This window comes from Cryptomeria japonica, chromosome 3 (genome assembly GCF_030272615.1).
Source record: "Cryptomeria japonica chromosome 3, Sugi_1.0, whole genome shotgun sequence".
In the NCBI taxonomy this organism is placed as follows: Eukaryota; Viridiplantae; Streptophyta; class Pinopsida; order Cupressales; family Cupressaceae; genus Cryptomeria; species Cryptomeria japonica.
Genome location: NC_081407.1, coordinates 945,292,341 through 945,318,749, shown reverse-complemented (window position 1 = coordinate 945,318,749; position 26,409 = coordinate 945,292,341). Strand labels below are relative to the sequence as shown.

The following is a 26,409-nucleotide window of genomic DNA, read 5'->3' as shown; positions in this document are numbered from 1 at the left end:
CTATTGACTAAGTATCTCTTGGAGATAGAATTTAACTAGTAGGTTTTCCGCAATTAAAATTTAACGATTAATCGATGCTTAGTTCGTTTCGGAATTAGCTCGAGTTTAATAATGAAAATTTCGTTAACGTTTGTCGCAAGAGTGAACTTGTTAATTAAAATAGTATCTTTTAAAAAAAAAAAATTTGTTCCGTTTTTGCCCTAAATTTTGGGCATGACATTTTGGTATCAGAGCAAGGTTTCCACACTAGGAGCCTTACTTACGTTTCGCCTTAAATTTATTTAAAAATTATTTTGTTAAATGGAATTTTGCATTTAAATAAATTTAATTCTAAAAGAAATAAATTAATTGTTTGTCTTATTCCTCTTAGGATGCCTCCGTTGACGCGACAAGCTCGCAAGCGCGGACGGGGTCCTAGACGTGAGCGCATAGCACGCGATGAGGTAGAGAGGGAGGCATCGGTTCCAGAGGAGAACCCAGAAGCACCTCCCGAACAGCCAAATGAACCTAACCAAGACCTTTTAGCAGCCATTCAGAATCTTATTGGTATTGTTCAGGAAAGGATCCCAGCAGAGAACCCTCAGGTTAGGAGTCATGACTCTGGGAGTCATAGATCTGTTGATAGAGAACGAAGCAGGAGCCCAGCTCCGATTCCTGTAGAGAGTCAGGGTGGTAATGAGCCAGAGTCAGTGCATATGCCAGGACCACCTCCTGCGGTGGAACCAGTTTATTTTGAGAGAGGCCGTCGAGATCCAAGGGATCTCATCAGGGAGGTCATGCGCCTCCAACCACCATCCTTCGGAGGTTCTACAGATGGAGTAGAGGCCGAGGCATGGCTTCTGAGTCTTGAGAGGTGCTTTGCGTTGCGTTCTTATGAGAGCAACTTGAAAGCACGTGTTGCAATTCATCTTCTGAGAGGGACAGCCTCCACTTGGTGGAGACAGGAAGAGTACAAATGCGGATTAGTTCCTGATACACTCACTTGGGAGATATTCACAGAGAGGTTCCGTGAGAGGTACCTATCAGAGCACTTCAGGCAGCGTCGTATAGACGAATTTCATGATCTCCAACAAAAAGGCTTGTCAGTAACCCAGTATGAGAGTAAATTCTTTGAGTTGTTGCCATATGTAGATTATCTAAAGGATGAGAAACTTCTTGTAAACCGCTTCATCCGGGGATTGAATGCCGGTATAGCCGGGCCTGTTAGGATGTCCGCTCCAGAGAGCCTTCGGGTTGCTGTAGAGAAGGCACTGATTGCCGAGGAAATTCAGGTTAGACCACAGGACAATAGGGATCGGTATCAGAACCGAAATCCCGCACCTCAGACTTATGGATTCCAGAAACCACATTGGAAAGGGAACAACCGAAATTCTCAGGGGTTCTCCAAACCCCCTCCTCCACAACAGACACCACAAAACCAGAAACAGAAGCCTCCACAGTATCAGCAGGGCTCCAAGCCCAAGCAGTGGCAGACTCAGGGACAGAAACGTGATCAGAGAGCACAGGGGCAGTACACACAGCCGGCGGGGACTCAGCAGTCCTCCAGAGGTGGGTACAGCGGATCCAGTAGATCAGGAGGTCAGGGTTTTTCTAGGCCTCAGGGTGCCCAGTTCCAGGCACGGGGTGCTTGCTTTACTTGTGGAGCCATGGGGCACTTGGTGAGGGATTGCCCTTAGGGACAGGTAGTAGGGAGTCAGCGGATGGCCGCTTCAGAGCCGACAGTTGGTGATATGGGCAGGTCCCATAGAGTATTCGCAGCGGTTGACAACCGCCAAGCTGATCATCAAGCCACGGTTATCGAATCTTCAGGTATTATCAGAGGTAACAATGTATCTATTTTGTTTGATTCAGGAGCTACTGACTCCTTTATATCTCCATTGGTTGTGGAGCGTTGCGGGCTAGTGGCAACTAGGCAGGATGTCAGATGGGAAGTGGAATTAGCTTCAGGGGCTAGAGTGTCAGTGGAATCAGAGGTTAGGGCATGTCAGTTGCAGATTGGCAAGACCACCACTGTAGTAGACCTTAGAGTGACTCCACTTGGATCTTATGGAATCGTACTTGGCATGGATTGGCTTTATGCCCACAGAGCCAAGATGGATTGCCGCCTAAAAAAGATCGAGTGTGAGGATGATCATGGTTCGCCCATAGTTATCACCGGGATTCAGAGGCCCGTGTCTCTTCGTATGATCTCCGCAATGCAGCTTAAGCGGAGCATGCGGAAGGGATGTCAGCTTTTTGCTATCACTATCAGTGACAGAGAGGAAGAGGAGGAAAAAGAAACATCGCTCGATGACCATCCTATCCTTCAGGGATATTCAGATGTATTTCCGTCAGAGTTACCGGGAATGCCTCCCCACAGAGAGATTGATTTTCATATAGACCTAGTACCAGGAGCCGAGCCAGTTTCCAGAGCACCTTATAAATGACCACCAATGAGCTGAATGAACTTAAAATTCAGCTTGAGGAACTTCTTGAGAAGGGTCATATCCGTCCTAGCGTATCCCCGTGGGGTGCACCAATCATCTTCGTTAAGAAGAAGGATGGATCTCTATGATTGTGTATGGATTATTGGCAGCTAAATAAAGTAACCATCAAGAACCGATATCCTTTGCCCAGGATTGATGATTTATTTGACCAGCTTCAGGGTGCCAAAGTCTTTTCCAAAATAGATCTGAAGTCAGGATACCACCAGTTGAGAATAGTGGAAAGTGATATCCACAAGACCGCATTTCGCACTAGATATGGTCACTATGAGTTTACCGTAGTCCCCTTTGGACTTACGAATGCCCCAGCAGTTTTTATGAGTCTCATGAATGGGGTGTTCCGTACCTTTCTGGACCGTTTTGTTATTGTGTTCCTCGATGATATACTGATATATTCTCGGAATGAGAAGGAGCATGAGGAGCACCTGAAACAGGTATTGCAGTGTTTGCGGGATAACCAGTTGTTTGGCAGCCTATCGAAGTGTGCTTTCTTTCGATCTGAGGTCAAGTACCATGGACACGTTATTTCCGGTGATGGGATCTCAGTGGATCCATCAAAGATTAGGGCTATTATGGATTGGCCAGCGCCTACCAGTGTGACAGAGGTCAGGAGTTTCATGGGTTTAGCAGGATATTACCAACGTTTTGTCGAGGGTTTCTCCAGAGTCGCACACCCTATTACCTCTCTTCAGCGTAAAGGGAAGAAATTTGAGTGGACAGAGAAGTGCGAGAAGGCCTTTCAGGAACTCAAGAAGGCACTTACTAGCGCTCCTATCCTTGTTGTACCAGATCCTTCAGCTGATTTCATGGTCTGTACAGATGCTTCCCTAGAGGGTTTAGGGGCAGTTCTTATGCAGGGTGATAGGGCCATAGCTTTCGAGTCTAGGAAACTTAAGACTCATGAACTTAATTCTCCCACTCACGATCTTGAGCTCGCAGCAGTAGTGCATGCACTTGTGAGGTGGAGACATTTCCTTTTAGGTCATCACTTCGAGTTGCATTCAGATCATCAGAGTCTTCTGTACATCTTCACTCAGCCGAACCTTAATGCACATCAGAGGAGATGGATGGAGTTTTTGTGCGAATATGATTTCGACGTTCACTACATCAAAGGAAAAGAAAATGTAGTTGCAGATGCTTTGAGTAGGAGACGTCATGAGGTTTACACCATATCCATGGGCACAGACTTGAGGGACCGTATACTTCGGCGCTTGTCAGAGGATGGATGGTATGCAGAGGTATGTCAGGTATTACGTTCTCAGGTTACTCTAGAAGGGAAATATGCGGATAATTCTTTGGAGTCCGATGGACTATTACGCCACAGAGGGCGCATTTATGTACCTTCCTCCGGAGGGTTGCAAGAGTTCATTGTCTCAGAAGCTCATAGAGCTCCTTATGCAGCGCATCCCGGGGTTAAGAAGTTGCATGCAGACTTGAGACAGTTGTATCATTGGCCGGGAATGCGGCAGCTCATTGCTGAGATAGTAGCTCGGTGTCTCGAGTGTCAGAGGGTAAAGGCGGAGCACCGCCATCCAGGTGGGTTGCTTCAGTCTCATGCTATACCAGAGTGGAAGTGGGATACTATATCCATGGATTTCATCATTGGTCTCCCTATGTCTTCTCGTCGCCATGATGCTATCTTGGTGACAGTTGACAAGTTGACCAAAGTAGCTCACTTTTCACCAGTTCGTACTACATTCACAGCTCCAGCAGTAGCACAGGTGTTCTTGCGAGACATTGTTAGACTACATGGCATACCCCGCAAGATTATTTCTGACAGGGATTCTCTTTTCACTTCCACCTTTTGGAAGTCATTACAGGCAGCTATGGCACTAAGCTCAATTTCAGTACAGCCTATCACCCGGAGACAGATGGTCAGACAGAGAGGGTCAATCAGGTGTTAGAGGATATGCTTCGTATGTACGTCATGGATCATCAGACCCGGTGGGAGGAGTATCTTCCTTTAGTGGAGTTTGCCTATAACAATGGGCATCACACTTCTTTGGGGATGCCACCTTACCAGGCATTATACGGCAGGCCTTGCAGGACGCCCTTGAGTTGGGATCGCATAGAGGATAGAGTTGCTATTGGTCCTGAGTTAGTTCGGGATATGGAGCAGCAGGTGGATTTGATTAGGCAGCGTCTCAGAGAGGCTCAGGATAGACAGAAGAAGTATGCCGATGCAAAGAGGATAGACCGTAGTTACTTGGTTGGAGACAGAGTTTTCCTGAGAGTGCGACCGCATAAGAGTCCGATCCGTTAAGGAAAGGGTTCTAAGCTCGCACCTCGCTTTGTAGGACCTTTTGAGATTTTGGAGAGGATAGGCCCAGTTGCCTACCGTTTAGCTTTGCCACCTAGCCTGTCACGCATCCACGATGTGTTTCATGTTTCAGTTTTGAGAAAGTATATCTATGATGAGTCTCACCTTTTAGATTGGGATGCCTTGCAGGTGGAGTCGGACGGGCAGCTAGCTTTGGAGCCCATTCGCATTTTGGCACGCCGGACATTGGCCCTTCGAGGTCGAGAGCTGGACCAGGTTAGGGTCCAATGGGATTGTTATGATGAGGTTACGGCTTCATGGGAGGACGCAGCACGTATGAGATCAGAGTACCCTCACCTCTTTGATGAACTCCAGGAGGAAGTTCATGCCTAGAGGGGGAGGATGTGAGGCCTCACCTCGACTCAATCTGACATTCAGTAGATTTTATATTTTAGACTATTATGGATACTTTATTTTGATGCATTTTGAGGCTTAGAATTTATATGATTTCAGAACTTGGATAACATTGCTATGATTTGATGATTTACTTACATGCTTTATGAGATAGAACACTACATAATTGTTAGATAGGATGATATTGCAATGTTAGATGTCGTTATTGAATTTGCAGCACTTTACTCTGAATATAGAACCATGATGTATGTTTAGTTTATGTGAATTGGGATGAAATTGCTTATGTGAATTTGCTTGATAAAAGATGTATTCAATCTGTGCAAATGAAAATTGTATGCAAGTGATGATGTGCATTGTTATAGTATTGAATTATATTATATTTGGATATTTGGAAGTACTAATGTGTAAATTGAGATGCGCAGGAAATTTACCATGTGACCATGGAAAATTACAGAGAATCAAACCTAGACTTATGTATGTTCGTAAAGCCAGGGTTTGTCTATTTGGAGAGACAACACCCCGTTTGTGTTGTATTTTATTCGTAACTGTATATGCTGCATGAGTGTTAAAGTGTTAATTAAATTTTAATGTGTAAAAACCTCAAGAGACAGTTTCATGTTTTATTTTTGTAAAAGTGTTTTAATTGTGTCACTTGACACGTGTGTATTTAAATTTAATTATTTTGTCTCTTGGAGGGAAAGTGTTTAATTATAGTTTCTTAAATAAATTAATGTGTTGTCATAAATACTTTGGGAATATAATATTTGGAGTGGTCAACTTATGTTTGGCCCGAAAATAAACTTCAGAGGGGTTTAAAATGGGTTAAATGAACACCTAGGGGTAGTTTAATAGGGTTTCCTAATGCCCATAAGGTATACCTAGGGGTTAGGGGTAATTTTAGGCAAGTTTCTACTTTATAATGACCTTTTTAACGCTTTAAAAATTGGCTTTTTTGAGTTGAGCGAAAATTGAAAATTGAAAATTGAAGTGAAATCAAATCAAGATTTTTCCTTTTGGGAAGGAGAGTCTTTTTGCATTTTTGCTTTCTTTCTTCTTTTTGTTTTTTTTGAGAATCCTGTGAGAACTCAGTGAGAGAGCTTCTTAAGGAAGATTTTTGGGAATAGCAGGGTAATCACCCACTCTCCATTTTTGGAGACAGAAGAAAATTTGGAAGAAAAAAAAAATGTTATGGGATAGAGAAAATTGAATAAGAAAAAAAAAGGATTTGTGGATTGGGCAGCTCTTCTTCAGATATCATTATAACCTTTGGGCAGATTAAGGTTGGTTTCAATTTTTACTTTTAATGTCTTCTTCTTGTTTATGTCTGGAAGTTGTTGAATAAGAAATCTGTATTCTTGAAAGTTTATGTGAGAAATTCTTTTGGAGTTTTGGTTTTTTTTGAATTGATATGTTTTGGGAGTTTTCTCAAGATCTCTTACTCTTGGGAGAGGAGAGGATCTTGAGGGTGGTAGCAGTGACAGCCCTCGAGTGAGAGACTCTCTTTTGAGAGCGATCACAAGGGATCTTTGTGTGACCCTTGCTGCATGGCCTGTTTGTGCAATGGGGGTCATAAGGAGGGGCATAAGGATAGAATGCCTTTGGGGGGCATAAGGATTAAGGGGTTGAGATTCTTGATATTTTATTGTGCCATGAGGTGGCTTCTTGTTTATTTCATACTTGCAGTTCTCCTCAGGGTATTTGGTCCACTACCACCCATTGAAAATGTTCATCACCAGAGTGTGGTGCTGTGAAAGCCAAGTTGGGAATGTGTCTAAAAAAAAAAATCTGTATGCAATGCTTTCTATGTGTTTGCCTGTTTGTTACCCGTCTAGGAATTGGTTCTCCGAGCTCGGGGGTGGCTACCAGTTAGCCTAGGCTGGGAGGTGAGCACTCCGTGGTCATATTTGTGTTTTCTATTATGCAAGAAAATTCAGAGGAAAAAAAATAGGAATCATGAGAGGGATTCAGAAGATTGTTATTGAAGATACTTGAATTTCAGTTGCAGATGTTTGTTTATAGTTGTTAAAGATATATGCCTCATTCATAAGAAAAAAAGAAGCAAGTTGTAATTTGAGAAAGTAGACTTGAAGTCTTACTGTTGTGACTATTCAGAGAAAACAATTCTGTAAAATTGGTAGAATATCTTAGAGATGTTTTAAAAAAAAAAAAGCTTGTTATTTCTACTCCTGGTTTATTTGAAAAAGAAAAGTTAATTTGTGTTGCTTGCAAAAGCTTCTTGAATTTTGGAAGAAAATAAAAGAATTGTTTTCATTTAGATTCTACCTATATTTTTACTTGTGGCAAATAGAAGTTTATTATTGTTGAAAGATTTTTAAGTATTTTTAATAAAAAAGTAGTTTTATGTAAATATTAGATTAGAGGAGAAAAATCAATGAAAAAATTCCTTTTATTCTAGAGAAAAATATTTTGTATCTTTTTAAAAGAATTTTAATTTGTATTGTAGTTAGCAATGATTTTAAAAGCTTATTGGTTTTATATATATATATATATATATATCTGATTTATCTTTATGTGTTTTCCCTTTATTAAATTAGCTTAAAAATTTTGCATGTAAATTCTTTTTTTTTTTTTTAAATTGATATGTATTTTTTATTGGAATAAATTTCATCTTTTAAGTTATGTAAATATCAAAATATATATATATATATATATATATATATATATATATATATATATATATTTATATATATATATATATATATTTTTATATATTATATTTTAAAAAAAAAAATTAAACTTTGGGTCCCCGAGGGCTCCACTGTGGTACGCACAGTGGACGACCGCGCGGCGCCCACTGTGTGCACACACAGTGGAGCCGCTCGCGGCTCCCACTGTGTGGGCACACAGTGGGCGCCGCGCGGTCGTCCACTGTGCGTACCACAGTGGAGCCGCCAGCGGTGCCCACTGTGTGGGCACACAGTGGTGCCGCGGCGCCCACTGTGCGCTCACACAGTGGCGCGCGCGCGGCCAGGCCTGCCTTCCTCCTCCGTGACCTGCGATATCATGTTTTTTCATGGGCTTCGGCCCAGCAAAAAAAATATTACTGTTTAAAAAAAATTGGATTAAACCCTAGCCCGAAAGGGGCTAGGGCAGTTTAGCTTTTAAATAAAAAAATAAATATGTTATTTGGTTTAGAAAATGTTTATATAAGAAATTAGAACCCTAATTAGGGTTGGGCAACATTATGAAAGAATATTTAGGAAGATATAATGGTTTTTAAATTTTGAATTAAAATATTGTCATTTTTGCCAAATATATAATATATATATATATAAATATCCATATATATATATGGGTATATATATATATATATATATATGAATTTTTTTAGTATCTTAAATAAGTAATTAAATTATAAATATATAAATATATGCATATTCAAATATGTATATATGTATATATATTTATATAATCCTGATTTTAATGTTGGGATAAATTATAAAGAGGAATTTAAAGAAAAGATTTGAAAAGACTATATAGTCATATTGGAGGATAAATTAAATATCTTTCCTATTTCCTTCAGTTTAAATAATTTAATAATGACTATTGACTAAGTATCTCTTGGAGATAGAATTTAACTACTAGGTTTTCCGCAATTAAAATTTAACGATTAATCGATGCTTAGTTCGTTTCGGAATTAGCTCGAGTTTAATAATGAAAATTTCGTTAACGTTTGTCGCAAGAGTGAACTTGTTAATTAAAATAGTATCTTTTAAAAAAAAAAAATTTGTTCCGTTTTTGCCCTAAATTTTGGGCATGACATCCTCTCAAAGTGGGAGTGTAAGGGTTGTTTTCAGGTACTCTTCAAGGAAGAGTTTAAATTCTATGAGCAATCATTATGGATTCAAGATAATGTTTAGATAAGTATGATCCTCTGTCTGAATTTAGAATGTATTAATGTCAGGCATTAATATAGGGATATCTTTCTTAGTAAATTGGATTTGCAATAGAGGTGTTCATTTTCAGTTTGATGTATGACTCTGTTGCCCTTAGATAAGGCACTGATCTTGCAAATAATTGGGGTTTTCTCAGAGACTTAAACTAAAAAATCAGAATATCCTTAGTTTATGTTATGTTTTGAAATGTTTCATCTATCTCATGCTCAAGCATAGTTGAGTTTTATGTGTAGATCTAGCCCATCTGCAATAAACCACTTGTTTTGGAGCCCTGGTGAGATCTATCTGTTTATGTTGATGCTGTCATAGGTTTGTAATAGGTTTAATTCTAAGCATCAAAGGTATACCTGCCTAGGTTTTGCAGAGCCTGAAGAGTAGAAGGATTCATATCCTTGTCATGTTGTCCAAGCCCTGAGATTCTTCATAGATTGAATTGGCTACTTCATAGATCAATTGCAGGTGTTCTTGGGTTATCACTTTTGGTGAACAACGGGCCCCACAAAATCTGAAATGGAGATTTTAAAAGCCTGTTTTAAGGCATAGTATTTCTTTTGACTTCCTTTACCACCGTAGCCTTGATTGGGCCCCACCAAACTCTAAGGTGAAGGAAAAAGTTTTTAAGACATTTTTTATTTTTATTTGTTTAAAAGGAAAGCAGCCACCTCATCATTTTATTTGGCTCCTAATATTCCCAACACATGCCACGATGAAACACAATGTAAGGTGTGGCACTTAGGATATAAACAAGCTGGCCTCTGAAGTGGAAGATGTGTCACATAAACAAAACATTGGGTGGGGTTTAAATTCAAAATCAAATCATAAGAAGAGCAGGGCAGGCCCGAATATGATCTACAGCAGAAGAGCATAAAACTCTCAATTTGAACAAGGCAGAGATAAAGGTAGTTAACTTCCAGCATGGGGGAAAGGTGAATCAGACTTATTTTGAAGGTAATCTCAATCATGTTGATGTGAATTTCACCAAGTGTCATCTTTCAGAGTCCAATCTGATGGAAGGTGAAGAATATTAGATTTCAAGACAGTAGTACCGAGAGATAATTCATTTCCAGATTGATACAGCTAATAATGTTGTTAAGTTTTGTTTGATTCTTCTTAATTGAAATTGTCTTTTTTTCACTTTCAGGTGAAAAAATAAAAGACTCAGGCAAATCAGAGCAGATCAGACCTAAATGAATTCAGGAAGCAGGATTCAAAAGGAGCAGACCTAATTAGATGCAAGCCATCATTATCATCCAACACTAAATTTACAATCAGACCTGATCTGAGGTCAATTTCTGCTTGAGATGAAGCAAAAGCAACTTGTTTGAAGCCTAATTCTATGCTTAATTCAAGGTTGAGGCAGAAGGATCTTAATTTTGAATAAAGAAGAGCAAATTGGGGGTATTTCTATAGACCTGGTCCATATTAGATTCAGGTTGGATTTCATCAATCTGAAAGTGACAGATTTATGGGAAAAGGAAACCTGAATTTTACAAGGAATGAATTCAACACAATCTAGGACAATTTCATTAAGCACAATTGCTTGTGCAAATGAGAACAAAATCACCGGTTTTCCTGAGACTTGAGCAAGTAAAATTGGAGAAAATTGGAGACCTTGGGCTAGATTATCAAAGTTCGCTCATGTCCCTTCCAAGGGTACAGGAGCGAATTTTTCCTAGAGCCCTCTATTGCTTCTAATTTGGATCAAAACCTTGCTCCTATGGCGTGATTGAAGAGGAATGATGTATGCATGCCTTGAAAGTGAATTGAAACAAGATTGAATGGCAAAAGGTTAAGAATTTGAGCTATCAAGCTAAATTCGCTCCTGAGTCCCTGACCCTTCCAAAGGTACAGGAGCGAAATCCTTGAAAGGTCCTAATTTCTCACTCAAACAATTGAACGAATCTTATTAGGGAACAAATCAACTTGATCATGATGGAAGAAGGATTCAAAAGCAAGTTCAAGGTGAAGTATTGAGGAATGGTGAAGGAATTGAATCAAAAGAAGAATTTAACTCCTGACCCTTCCAAAGGTACAGGAGCGAAATCTCTTGGAAGGACCTCCTATCTCACCTAAAGCACTAAGAAAATCTTGTTTTAAGCAAAGTTGGGAGCAGATTGACTTGAGCACGATGAGAAGAGAATTTGGAAAATCAAGTCTAAGGCAAAGTGATAGGAATGAAGGAATTGAATCAAAAGAAGAATTTCGCTCCTGACCCTTCCAAAGGTACAGGAGTGAAATATCTTGAAGAAGAGTGTTTTGTTCATCAAGATATCAAGACAAGCCTTTGTTGCAACATGAGCCTTCTAATGATAATGAAAATTGAGTATGTGAATGAGAAAATTAAGATCAACCCTTAGTTCGCTCAGGTACCTTCCAAAGGTACAGGAGCGAAATGCATTGAGGATGAGTAATATGCTAATGATGGTGTGTTGTAAGTCTTCTTCATGGTGGTTTCAACTATTCAAGCATCCTAAACTTCATGCAGATCGTGAGAACTAAGCTTGCCTTCATCAAATATTGATGAAATTTTGACTTACATCCTAGCTTGATCATGTCCCTCTCTAAGGGTCCAGGGTGAAATTCTCACCAAGTTGTGTACCTTGCCAAGGATCCAGAGCAAAATTTATCATTTGAAGTTGTCCCTGCCAAGGACAGAGAGCAAACAGCATTATAGGTCCTATCCCTGTCAAGGACATAGAGCGAAAATTTCATTTAGGTCATGTCCTTCCGAAGGACAGAGGGTGAATTTTTGATATAAGACTTGTCCTTCCAAAGGACAAAGAGAAAATGGCATTACAGGTCCTGTCCTTGGGAAGGACGTAGAGCAAAATTACCACCTCAAGCGAATTGTGTGTACCTTGCAAGAGACACAAAGCGAAATCTCACAAAGCAAGTATTTCGGCACTCAAAGTAATTTAAAATTCAAATTGATTGAAAAGAAAGTGAGCTTTACCAAGTCAGCCAGCATCAATAGGAGTAATTTACATTTTTTTATTAACCCCAAATCAATTCGGCCTTGCATCCCAAAGACATGTCTCTACCCTAGGCCACACATATAAAGGAGTTCATTAGATCATTCTAACATCAAAACAAAACATCATCTTTTCCATTTGCAAATTTTGTAATCAGCTCCAACAGTCAGTGAATTTCAAGTTCAAGACAGCGAAGTATATTGGAGAAGAATCCAATCATTAGAAAAACGAATTTACCAAAGATGCAATAATATCATTCTCTCAAGGGCAAAATTAGACATTAAAGGAGCGGACCTGATGATCAAGGAAGACAAATTAAGCATTGAAGATGTGGATCTAATGTTTAGGAGGAGCGAATTCATCAAGAAGACCCCTTCTATAGATGCTCTTGTTAAACCTGCAAATTACATCAAACTAGGAGGTTATAATACAAGGGATATCATTTGTGCTTGGTTATTTGTTTTGCAGGAGATGAAGAAACAAATGGAGGAAGATTGGAGTAAAGACCTCAAGGAAAAGTTTCAACACCAAGGACAAGATATAAGGAAGACCTCTTCAAGAAGCTCCATTAGCATCAAGAACACCTCAAGTGCATGAAGAAGACTTAGAGTACTAAGCACCTACAAGCAGTAGAGCGGAATATCTTCAAGGTTCTCATTCTATCAGTTTGACACGGGGAGATCATAAGATGGCAAAAGGGAGATCATATAACCATTCTAAGGTAAGATAGACAAGCAAGGATTGGAAGTTGACCACGATGAATACTTCCTATCACCACTACTTTGAGCAGGCTTGTAATGTCGAGTATCAAATCTTCCAAACCTACATGTGCAAGTTGAGGTGGAATCCTAGTCATCGTCCTAGTCACCACTCACCAATCAGGGAAGGTCTACATCAGCATGTCTAGATAAAATGTATTTGATTCCTCTATGATGGCACAAACTCCAATGTACCTACCCCTAACATCTATCGGTCTACATTCATGGAATGTAATTTTCTCATTGGCTAAGGAGAGTTTCTTGTAACAAACCCTAATTAGGGTTTTCATTGTAAAATCTTGGCCATTGATCTCAAATTGATCTGAGCCATTGAATTGTATTGAGAGCATTATAAAAGGCTCAAGCTCTTCATTTGTAAGGGTTAATAGTTAATAATGGGAGAATAGCTAATAGTTAGGAAAGAATAGAATAGCCATTAGAATAGAAGTTAGAGTAGGAGAAGGCAAAGACTGTTGCCAAACATGGTTGTAAAGAACAATTGATTTCATTGAAGTTATGGTGAATTTGATTTGTTACTTCAACAACTCGCATGGTCTTTGCTTCTCAATTTGCTTTCATGTAATTAGATTGAGTAGATGAATTTGTTGAATGTATTTATGTGGAATCCGCCTAATCCATACCACTAGCCTCTTGTTGCTTGTAAGAGCGCCTTGTGTGGTCAACTGGAATGATATGAACTTAATTTCAAATTGTTCTACACTCATTGTTTATACATTAACTTGAATGGTGATCAATGTTTGATGTTATTGATTTGAACATATTCGAAGCATCCCTTAGAAGATTGCACTGAGTTGGTGTCGGATTGTTCAACCTAATGGTGAGACCCAACCCAGTAGGACTCCACCTAGTTGTTCATCTACCTTCTTACATTATAGATCTTAGAATAGATTCTCTCAACCCTTCGTCCTTTGCCATTTTTTCAATTCAAATTAGTCTAGGACAAAGAGCATCGCCCAATTGAAATATCAGATGATCAAGTTCCAGCAAATCAAACATTCAAGCATTCGAATGCAAGGCCCCTTGATAAAACAGCAAACACAACGAACACTGGTGCTTATCCACACGTAGAGACCCTACATTCATGAACCTTGGAGTCTTTCTTGGATGAACCTCAAGCAAATCTTCAGCATCCAAAAAACTTTGTTCAAGAGAGGATAAGATGCCTATGGGTATTTTATTCTGTGTTTGATCGTGTGTAAAAGACACATCAACAGGACTTAACATTCAAACTCCTTTAATCTATAGCAAGGCATCACTGAGGTAAAATCCAAAACATAAAAATGTCATACACAAAAAAAGATCTATTTGCTGGCCTTTCAACAACTCATTCTCTCAAGCCTTCTTTCCCTTCCCAAAACAATCTGCCACTCCACTGAAAAAATTCCGATCAAGAGCTTCAGTGAACAGCTATAGGAATATGTATGGTTCTGTTGTGACCATTTCACACATCACCCCATTAAAATGGGGACCCCCTCTTTTTGCTTTTGTTTTGCCTGTTCTTCTCTCTGCTGTTAGGGTTTTGAGTGAGTGAGTGAGTTGTCTAGACTAGGGTTAAGCCTTAGGGGTTCCTTTTGGATATTTTCAAGCCGAGTCCAATCCAATTTTGAAGATTATTAAGCATCCTCCCGAAGATTGCAATTTTTGAAATAGGATGAGCCTGTCCAGAAGTCAGGTATATCTCAGGTTAGGTCTAATCAGGGTTTTTTGAGGGAAAATTCAAGTTTTGGTCTAAAGGTTAGCATTTTGAAGATGGAATTGTACATTTTTGCCTAGGTAAAGTTTTGATCAAATTTTGGAGGCGAGAGGATGCCTAAAACAGAGATCGCTCCTGTCCTTCACTGGAGGTTCAGGGCGAATTTTATTTTAAGTGCAATATCTTGTTTTTAGAAGGCTTGCTAACTGGTTCCCGGCCTTGAAGATGACCTAACTATGCCTTGTGAAATGATTAAAGACCTAAATTATGGATATTTTAGCTTAAAAGGGTAAAATCGCTCCTGTCCCTCTCCCAAGGACCAGGGCGAAAATGTTTTTTAGTGCATTTTGGTCTCTAACTTTGTTAATTTGTTTTGTGCAGGGTCTCCAGGGGAGCTAATTGGACGTGACTTGACGATTTTAAGGGTTTGGAAGGTTAAAAAATGATAAAATTTGAAGAATTCGCCCCTGTCCCTCCCTGAGGGACCAAGACGAAAAGACTTATTCAACTGATTCCTGGCCTTGATTGATCAAATTGAAGCATTAAGGGCACAATGAAGGATGAAATGAGCATAATGGAGCATCCAAACTCAGTTAAAAGCAATGAAAGATTGGACCTTTTGTCTAGCAAGATAAATTCGCTCCTGTCCCTCACCAAGGGACCAAGGCGATTTTCTTTACACACACCTTTTGGGACCTTTCCTGGACTTGGGCTCTCATTCATGGCTTGTAAAAGGATGATATCTTCCTTAGCAATGAGATTTCGAGATGAAAAGCGAGAAGATTTGGCCTAGAGGGCAGCTCCTATCCTCCACTGAAGGACCAGAGCTTGAATTCCAAATTTGCATTATCCTTGCAAGATTTAAGTGATTTTACGATTTGAAGAGGTCAAGGGGAGTGTGTTCTGTCCGTTGAATATAACTTGAGTGGGCCACAATGAAGAAAATCAACCTAAGTAACAAAAGCGCTCTTGTCCCTCCTCAAGGAACCAGAGCGATTTTCAAAGGGTGCTCCTGTCCCTCAGCAAGGAACTAGAGCGATTGTCTAACAAGGCAAATATCTTGCAAAGTTAAGGCAAGTTTTGTGTTTGAGATGAATGAAAGAGGACGTAATCGGTCCATTGGAGATAATTTCGAAGACTAGCAAAGCACAAGTGAGCTTATAATTGCAAAATCGCTCCTGTCCCTCACCAAGGGACCAGGGCGAAAAACACATTATCTAGCTTCCCCCTCCAAATTTGGACGAATCGAGGCCAAGGCACGAGATTGCAATGATTTTTAAAGTGCTTCAAGGAGGAATGAAGTTGCAAAGACCATAAAATTCAATGAGAATTGGCTAGAGCGCTCCTGTCCCTCATCAAGGGACCAGAGCGAAATCTTCAAATATGCCTAATCGCCTAACATTTTGAAATGCTACTTTTGTTTCCAAGACTCAAGATGGAATGGGGAATCATGTTTTATGCCTTAGGAGTAACTAAAAAGCGCTCCTGTCCTTCACTGGAGGACCAGGGCGAAAATCTTTGGAAAGCACATTTTGTCTTGAGAAAGCGAGTTGAACTTGCATAGAACGAACAATGAAGATCATTGCTTACCCCCAAACTTGAATGGGCGATTTAGAAGATAAAGATCAAGGACAAAAAACAAAAATCGCTCTTGTCCCTCACCAAGGGACCAGGGCAAAAATGCTTTAAGGCAAGCTCCTTCCAAAGATCACATGAATTGAACTTAAAGTTCTAGATAAAATGCCATTTTGAACGTCAAGGATGAGGTTTTGAACGTAAAAGCAAGGAATACAAGGCTAAAACATGAAAGGCGCTCCTGTCCCTCTCCAAGGGACCAGAGCGAGGTTATTGACATCCACTATTTTTCACCATGCCTGGGCACCAATATCCTCCAAACCACGTTAGATGTCAAGTTCGCTAAAACTTCGAAATATTTTGGAAATTTTTTTTATTAAATTGGCATTTAATAAGGGTGCGTTGGTATTTAATAATTAATTTAAGCCTTGGAAAATCGATTTTTATTATTATTAAGGCATTCGAAATTAATTATTATTAAATAAAAATTAAAAGATAGAGCGCTTGAGGTATCATTTTAATATTTTTGTAAAGTCGGCCTCTTCTTTTATTAATTTTTGTTTATTTTGGGTTTTATTTTACCAAGTCGGCCTATGGGAAAGGGAAGTGGTGAGCGCCTATATAACATTGGTATTTTGAACCATTTTAATCCATCATTCAATCATTCATTCAAGTGCGATTTGGAGAAGCAATAAAAGGTGCGAAATCTGGTCTAAGTTGGAGTGAATTTTGTTGAAGGCTAGGGGTGGTGGAGTTGATAAAGGAAGCGCATCTTGAGGACTTCGATCTACCTTTTCCCTAGCGAATTTTCCTAATTTTGCATCATTTCTTAGAATTAATCTCAAGAGGAGGTATGGCGAGATCTTCCTAGTCCAATGTTGAAATTTTGAATTTTGAATTTCAAATTGCGTAGTTAATTTTAGGAAATGATAATTCAAAGATTTATCATGAAGTTTCCTAAATTAAAAGCTTCAATCTTTCTTTCTACTCTATATGTTTAAATTGCAAAATATATTACTCATTATGAAATGTTGTGTAGGTGTCACAATGGCGACCCCAAAGGCGGGAGCATCCACTAGCCGTCCAGCTCTCATGAAGGAAGATCAGAGGAATGAAGAATTGGAGACCAAGATCATGTCAAAGTGGAGCAACATTGGAGATACCAACTTGGGAAACTTCAGTGTCAAGAAGTTTCGAGAGGTCCCTTACATTGGAAAACCATCACCTGTCGCAAAGAGAATAATTGAAAGTGGCATCATCAAGGCGGTCGGTTTCCCTCCAGCAGTCTAGTGCCATGAGCTGATGATCGAGTGTGCCCGCCATTATGACCCACAATCAAGATCAATCGTGTCCAAGGAAGGGAACACTTTGGCTTACCTTTCAGAGGAGGCTATAAGTGAGGCTCTTCATCTTCCAAAACATAGGGATATGATTTACAAAAGCTTAGAAGGAGCCAGGTCCATGTATGATGATGATCCAGACACTTGCTTGAGCATCATCAATAAGAATTGGTTACTCAAAAGTCATCCTCGCCTGAGCAAGATTCCCAACACACCACATAGGATCGACTTCCAGGAGGAGTACAGAGATTTGATAACTTTGCTCAATCGAGTTACAGGGGCTCCTCAGGCCTTCTACTTTGAGAAGTGGATGTTCTACTTCATCCAAGTGATAGTTCAAGGAAAAGGAACAATTCATTGGGCTAGAATTATTAGCCATTGCTTGGACGTGCAGTTGAGAAGACTAAAGGCTACCAAGTCATTCCACATGAGCTCATACATCATATATGCCTTGATCAGGAGTTTTGAATATGCAGGACTACCTCACAGAGGAGTGATCAGAAGAGGGCCCGGAGAAGTCAGAATTTGTGATTCTTATGTCCATTTGCATCATCCACCTGGAAGTGACAACAAGTTAGTCAATGATACCTTCACGATGAACATCACCAGGACATTGCAAGGCGGGATTCACAATCGGCTATCTCAAGATGCACAGGAGCTTGTAAAGAGGTATGGTGCTTGGTTCATCCAATTCCAAAAATTTACATATATTAGAATTCATGGGTGTCCTTCGCCTCCCTATATGTTGCCAAGATATCCAACAGACAGGATAGTGCTACTTGAGGTGACTAGGCAGTTGGCAGCTTATGCAAAGGCATTCAGACACAGGCATGGAAATGGAATTCCTGTACCTATCATACTAGGAAATTCAGTTGAGGTATGTCCTAATGCTCTAGCCATGGATGACGCAGAGAGGGAGTTGGCCTTATATTCATTTTCATTCTTTGCCTTGAGGGAGAATTTTGATCCTTATGGGTATATAGAAGAGACGATTGGTAGAAAGTACAAGCATGAATTTCAGATAGAGGACTTTTGGATGAATCTCTCAGATGATTTAGAAGTGAAAAGAAAGATGCATTTCAGGTTACCTTTAGATTTCATCAGGAGATGCAAAGTCTACAGAGTGGCCGATCAAGCTCAGGACAGTGGCAGGCATCTCCAATCATCTTATGACCGAACAAAGCAGTGAGGATAGATTGGAACGAGCCTGAGGTTTTGGACTTAGATGCTTTGATGGCTCCAGTTTTGTCTTGTACTCGCAGATGGGTTGATGTGCAACATCAAAAGTTGAGAGAACAGAACATACCTATGACTTTTACTTTGGAGGAAAGACCAGGGGAAGGAGGAGCAAGTATAAGTGAAGGCAATCCTCATCCTAGAAGCACAAGTGAAGGCAATCTTCGAAGCGCAAGTGAGGGCAATCCTCATCCTAGAGGTGCGAAGAGGAAAGAAAGACCTGAGAAAAGAGAGCCCTCCAAGAAGAAACAAGAGACCAATCGAGATCGCTCATCCGGCACATCTTCTCGACATGAAAAAAGGACAAATCAAGTTGTAAGACAAGAGAAAAGGACACTTGAAGTGGAGGAATCTATGGAATCTATGGTACAGAATGATACACATGAAGAAGGGCAGGCGTCTCAACGTTCATCAAGTCAATTTCCTCAAGTTAATGAGCTACATGAAGACAAGAATAATGATGAAGTGACATCTCCTCTCCGAGAAGAAGAACCATTGCCTAAAGAGATACAGGTTAGAGAGACAAGATCCGCCATTCCAGATTGGTTGAAAGAGAGACTTACAAGGGTGATTGTGATCGAAGATGAAGATAATGTAATTGACTTAGAGAGCCTTGTAGGAAATTCTCAGGGAGTAACAGAAAGGAGGAAGGCCACCAAGATGTCCAAGATGATCAGAGATGAGACAGGGTCCAGGAAGTTGCAGATAGCTACACCAGTAGTGGACAAATATGAAGGCGAGATCCTTGCAGAGGAGTATGATGTAGAAACATTTGAGCTTGGTCCACTCACCGCTAAGCAGACACTGGATGAGGCAACTGATTCATTTGAGGCACTTAAAGACAAGCTTAAAGAAGAAATGGAAAAGAATAGGAAGCTTGAGCGAGAGGTCGGTGCTTGGAGAGGCTACTTTAGCCATCTCAATCAGCCTTTGGGACGTCAGGATCCAGCAGTGTCTCCCGTGCAAGCACTTCCCCTTGAATCGGTTGGCGAGGCAGAAAGAGTTAAGAGCTTGGTTCAGCTTATGAGCTCTTGGATTGACAAATCCCATACCGTAGCCGTTGAATTCGCAACAAGAAATGATGCAGACCACCCATCGAGCTATCCAGGTCCTTGAGATCATTCACAACCTAATGATAATAGTAGCCGCCTTTGCCCACACTAGAGATGTTATCATTCCTGTTCTACAAGTAATTAGGCAAACACCAAGGAAGATCCTAGCACAAGAAAAGATAATGGATGGAGGAGCTCATAATTTACTCCAGTGGTCAACTCTACTCCAGATGAAGGAAGTTCTTTTCGAAGACATTAGCACCAAATGCAATCAAGTTGAGGAGGTCATCCATCCAATTCAAGACAAGGTGTTTGAGGTGTTATGTTCTATTCTTGGCAGAAGGATTGAAGATGAGACAGATGTGAATCTTCAAGAGTTGGAAGAGAAGGTTAAGGTCATCTTTTGCAAAGATGAGAATATTATCACAGATGAGCAAAGGGATCAAATGTTCACTACTATGCTCCTAATTGAGAAAATCAAGGAACTCGAACCTGGATGGAATGTAGCTCTTCTCAAGGCCTTCGATCAAGTTATCCACTTGGAGGAACGAATGAGGAATCTTCTCGAGATTCCTATTGCTGAGATTGAAGGAATTGTGTCCAGATTCATTGCATATGCTAAGAAAGAGCATTGGAAAGGGAACAAGGTTCTAGAAGAGAGGTTCTTATAGATGATGTGGCACCTTAATTATCATTGGTCTATGTTTCCTAGATTTTTGTGCCAATTAAATATTTGGCTATGCATTTAATATTGTTCAATAAAAGGGGAACTTTTTGTAATAAACCCTAATTAGGGTTTAGGTGTCAGAATCTCAGCCGTTGATCTTCTTTTGATCTGGGCCGTTCATTGTAATTGAGGATGCTACATATACCCTCACTCATTTTCATTTTTGGAATAGTAAGAATAGAATGAGAGATTAAGAGGAGAAATAGATATTAGAGTCAGATAGTTAGAAGTTATTTTGTAGCAAGATTGAGCATTGAAGAGAGAATTTCAAGCAATTGTTGTCTATTTTGGCTTTGAGATCAATAAAATATTGAAGCTATGGTGTTTTATTGCAATTCTTGTGGCTACTTTCATGGTTGCTTGCTTTCTTGAATCATTCTTGGTCGAAGTAGTATTTAAATTTGAAGGATTAAGTGTTGAGCTTGATCTTTGGTGAGATTCACGTTCCAAACCACTAGCTTCTTGCTGATTGTAAGGACGCCTTGTGTGGTCAACTGGAGATATTTGGATTGCTTAAACCTTCAATCATTATTGAACTATTGATATGTACCTTCATGGTAGTGTCTATGATTCTTGATGAATTGAAAAATCATTAGTCACCTTAGAAGATCGCATCAATTTCAGTAGAGTTGTTATTCCTTGGCAATATTGAAATTGGTAGGATCTTACCAAGTCTAGCCTACATTGAATCATTCTTAGGATTAGATTAGAATTCATCTCTTGCAAACCCTACCTTTTGATCCTTTTTGAGAACTTGTTAGTTTTAGGAAATTCTGTTCCTGCAATACGGAAACATAAGGCCCCTTGATGAAACAGCATTCACAACGACCACTGGTGCTTATCCACACGTAGAGACCTGTTGTGACGTTTTCACACATCGCCCCATTGCAAATGGGGACCCTTGCTTTTTTGCTTTTTAGGGTTTGTTCTTTAGTTTTTTAGGGTTTTGTTAGCTAGCCTTTGCATTTTGAGTGTCGCCCAGGTGATCAATAGGATAGCAAGTCCGGCTTGAGTGAGGTCCTGATCCTGAAATTTGGCTAAGTCTGGAATGTCCTGATCCTGAAATTTGACTAAGTCTGGAAACTGAAAAACCTCAAAAAACTAGTTTTTGCAATATAACTCCTGGAGGTCTGAAACCACTCTCAAACATCCTGAAAGTATATATGGAATATAACTTAAAGTATAAGAAAGAAGAAACATAGAAGGAAATGTCACTTATACTTAAATGTTATATTCCATTAAAATTGTCCTGATAGAGAGATCGAAAAGTCAAATTTCTCTCCCGTCCTTCTCCAAGGGTCCAGAGCGAAAAGCGCTCCTGTCCCTCACCAAGGGTTCAGAGCGATAATGCTTAGTGGAGTCATTCCTGACCTTGTTTGGACGAATTGAGACATCAAAGAACAAGGTGGCAAGGACGTTTTAAAGCATCTCAATCAAGCACAAAGCATCAAAGGTCGCAACATTGAAAGAATTGCACCAAGACACCTAGTTCGCTCCTGTCCCTCAGGAAGGGACCAGAGCGAAATCTTCATGAAGGCCTAGATTTCGAAAGTTAGACAAGTATCAAGTGATTAAGAAGGATCAAGGGACTTCATTTTACACGATGAAAGATATTGCAAGTTGGCCGAAACAAGGACAAGCTCAAAATGTTGAAGTTCGCTCCTGTCCCTCAAGAAGGGACCAGGGCGATATTGAATATATTGGCCAATTCATGCAAAAATCACGTTAAGTCAATGTTTTGCAAGGATAGGCAAGGTCAAGGATGCTATTTGGAAGGCAATGAACGAAGAACAAAGATTGAATGATGGCAAATTTAGACCAAGACATAGAGATCGCTCCTGTCCCTCTCCAAGGGACCACGGCGATGATCTTCCTAACATCAAATATGCCTTATAGAAGTCAAGAAAAACAAGCGTGGAGTAAAGAAACAATGTTATTATTCACCTTATGATGGAAATTTGAGATCGAAGATGCAAGGACAAGGAGAAAACACTAGGATCGCTCCTGTCCCTCTCCAAGGGACCAAGGCGATATTTGCCAAAACGCTCGTTATCCTTTAAAGATCACGTTAATGTAAAGTTGCACAAGGTTTAAAACATCATTTGGAAGGCGATACAAAGGAGGTGAATGTTAAAATGTTACTAATTCGAGTTTGAAATGGAGAAAACATCAAGATCGCTCCTGTCCCTCTCCAAGGGACCAGGGCGATGTCACATCAAAGAGCACTCATTCACACAAACAAGTCAATCAAGCTCGAAATCCTAGCGAAAATGGCAAATTCAACGTGGAGATGAAGATTTTGGACGTAAAAAATGCAAGGATCAAGACAAAGTTGATGGATCGCTCCTGTCCCTCAGTCAGGGACCAGGGCGATGAGGTACGTATCTTTCATCTTCAAAATTTGGCGCTCAAACAAATATTTTTAAATTTATTTTAAATGCTAAAACCGATAATTTTTGAAAATTCAATTAAATGGCATTTAAATATTGCGCTTGGTATTAATTAATTATTTTGCCTTGTAAAAAAAAAAAAATCGAAGTTTATTAATTAAAAATGAAGGCATTTAATAATTAATTATTAATTTAATAAAAAATCAAAGGGAGCGCTTGGTATTTTATTGTTTTATGAAGGTCGGCCCTTGTTATTTATTAAAAAATCGTTTAAATTGCTTTATTTTTACAAAAGTCGGCCTATATGGAGGTGAGAGGTAAGTGCTTATAAAGGGAGGTGAAAACCTTCATTTTTACATCATCGTTTTACCATTCAAGTGCGAGCTTTCATTTCAAGCAAAGTGGTGCGAACTATTATTCAAAGGAGTGCGAACTTGAAGTTTACATTTGAGCGAACTTGGAGATCACGTCAAAGACTTGAAGGGTGGTGAAATTGACAAGAGGAACGTTGCTTTGAAGATCACATCAAGGACATATCAAAGGTGGCGAAGTTGATATTTTGAAGAAGAAATCACGTTGAAGAGAGATCTAACATCAATTTTGCCTAGGCGATTTTATTCATTTTGCATTCTAGAGTTAGCTCTCAAGTTGAGGTATGGTGATATTGCTTTATTGTTTTAATTTTAAATCGTTGATCATCATAGCCTTAAATTTTGAATTTCAATAAGCTCAATCGTTTTTTAGGAAATAATAACTCAAGGACTTATTATGAAGTTTCCTAAATTTAATCTCTAATCTAGTTATTCATTGCAAAATCATGTTACTAATTTTGAAATGTTGTGTAGGCATCAAATGGAGATCTCATCAAGGAAAATCAAGCCGGATCAAGGACGGTCTTCGCCGGGACAATCAAGCCAAGATAAGGGCGACCTTTTCCAATCCAGCATTCCAAGGCGAGGTACATCAATCATCTTGCAAATCGAGGACACAAGAAATCGGAACAAGGGTTCGTTGAAGAAGCAGATATTTCCAGATGAATTAATTAAAGCAAGCTTCTCAACAACATCAAGTTGAATATCTACCAAGTTACAAGTGTCAAATGAGGTGGCGTCCTAGTCATCACGTCTCCAATCAGTGAGGTCCATCTCAGCATGTCTAGATTCAATGTACTTAACTCATGGAAGGTGGCACAAACTCCGATGTACCTACCCCGGCTATCCATTGGTCGATTTTTCTAGAAGGGACATGTGTCCAAGCAATACAATTTTATCATTGGTCAAGCATTAAATGTTATGTAATGGTTGTAACAAACCCTAATTAGGGTTTTCATTGTTGAATCTTGGCCATTGATCTTGAATTGATCTAAGCCATCAAATTGTATTGTGGGCACTATATAAGCCCAAGCATTTCATTTGTAAAGGCTAATTAGAAATAAAGAGAGATAATTAGCAATAGCTAGAGAGTTAGTAGATAGAGAGTAGTTAGAAGTTGATAGAATAGCAATTAGAGTAGAATAGGAGGACAAGGCAAGAAATTGTTGCCATTGATTGTAAACAAACTCCATTTTCATTGAAGTAATGGTGAAGTGTGTCGTTTCTTGCAATTTGCATGGTTCCTTGTTGAGTCTTCAATCCTAGATGGTAGATGATTAGATGAATGGAAGAAATGTGATTGATTGATGGTGGAATTCGTATATCCATACTACTAGCAGTTTGTTGATTGCAGACTTGCCTTGTGTAGTCAACTGGAATCGTTCAGCTTAAGCTCAATTTCAATTTGTCGCTTCTTCATTGATATGCATCAACTTGATGGTGTCTATGCCTGCAGTGATGATTTGAACATCATAAAGCTTCCCTTAGAAGATCGCACTAGCCTTGTGGAGATGGTCCATTGATGTCAAAACAAGACCTAGTTAGAGTTTTGTCAAAGATCAATCATTGCTCCTACATTCTTAGTATTAGGATTAGATCTTCTCTTCGCCCTCATCCTTTTTCCATTTTTTCAAATCTAAGCCAGTAAGAGCCTGTGTTCCAGCAAAGCAGATCGGAAGTTCAATCATCAGATGTAAGTCCCCTTGTGATTCCAGCAAATCACATCATACCACTGGAGCTTATCCACACGTAGAGACCCTACTAACCAGAACATTGGAGTCATCCTAACTGATCCTTCATGCGAATCTTCAGCAGTTAGAGACTTTATTCAAGAGAGGATAAGATGCCTTTAAGTATTTTATTCTGTGTATGATGGTGTACAAAATACACGTCAACAAGACCCTACATCAAAGAACCTTGGAGTCATCCTGATTGATCCTTTTTTGCGACATCTTCAGCAATCAGAGGCATTATTCAAGAGAGGATAAGGTACCCTTGGGTATTTTATTCTGTGTTTGATTGTGTACAAAACGCACGTCAACAGGTTCCCAACACTCAGTAACTCAACTTGGCAAAGATAGCAAACGACTTCTAGAAGATGTATACTTGACTCCAAACTAAACGACAAGCGGGGGAGAAAGTTCACAACTAGAGTTTAATTCTTAGTGCATTCTTGTCATAACAAATAGTCATTCCAGCCTTTGAATGAAACCAGTAATAATTCTCTTTTGATCTACACCACCCAACAAGCCCCCATATCTCCTTTAGGTATAGATGGCACTATAGCACCCAAGGACACCCTTCCAAGTTCTCTACTCCTAATCGATATGACTTAAACAACATATTTCAATTACTCCTGACAGACAGTTCAGTATATTTTTTTCTAAAAAAATTTAGCTCGCACTGATCCACATAGTTCCTCATAGCCTATTTATTTAAAATAGCATGTAATTATGTTCTAAAAAACATGACCTGCCTGCCATACTGCCGCAGAGTAACACGTTTTTTGTGTCTTAAACCCGTGTCCAGAACACGACCTGGATCCACTATGTCCTCACCACACTTCTCCAAAACGGTCTTGTGTATCAGCAGCTCTATCAGATTTTAATCAACACGTCCCATTAGCAATCTTGAAATAAACAACGCAATAGTCAAAGAGATATTACTACGACGTCTACACCAAAAAGGAAGATCTGGTCAATTCATAAATAAATAAAAGGCGTTACTCAAGCTCGAAACAGCCCCACTATCTTATGCTGACATACCAAGGAGTCATTATTAATAAGAATGCCAAGAATAAATTCTGACGCACATAAAGGAGCAGCTGCCATATCCAAGACAAATGCAGCCCATAAAGGAATAGCCGCCATATCCAAGACAAATGCAGCCCATAAAGGAATAGCTACCATATCCAAGACAAACACAGCCCATGAATAAGTTAATTCAATCCCATAAAAAAAATCCTTGTGAACATTCAACAAATGACTTGTCAAACAAGCAAGCAGGTGAGGTAGACAAGCAGACAGCTTAAACTGACAGATAACCAGCTCAAACAGGCAAGCAAGTAGCTCAAGCTGACACCCAGGCAGCTCAACCAAGTAAGCAAGCAGCTCAACCTAGCAACCAAGCAGCTCAACCAAGCAGCCAAGTAGTTCAGCATCCTTTGACATCAATGACAAAATATCTGACAAATCCTCATT

At 39.6% G+C, this 26,409-nt stretch overlaps 1 protein-coding gene across 3 annotated transcripts in view; it reads right to left on the bottom strand.

The window, feature by feature from the left end:
• LOC131038924 (uncharacterized) overlaps positions 1 to 26,409 on the bottom strand; it is a 92,328-nt gene that overhangs the window by 18,877 nt on the left and 47,042 nt on the right. The gene's annotated exons all lie outside the window — the stretch shown is intronic.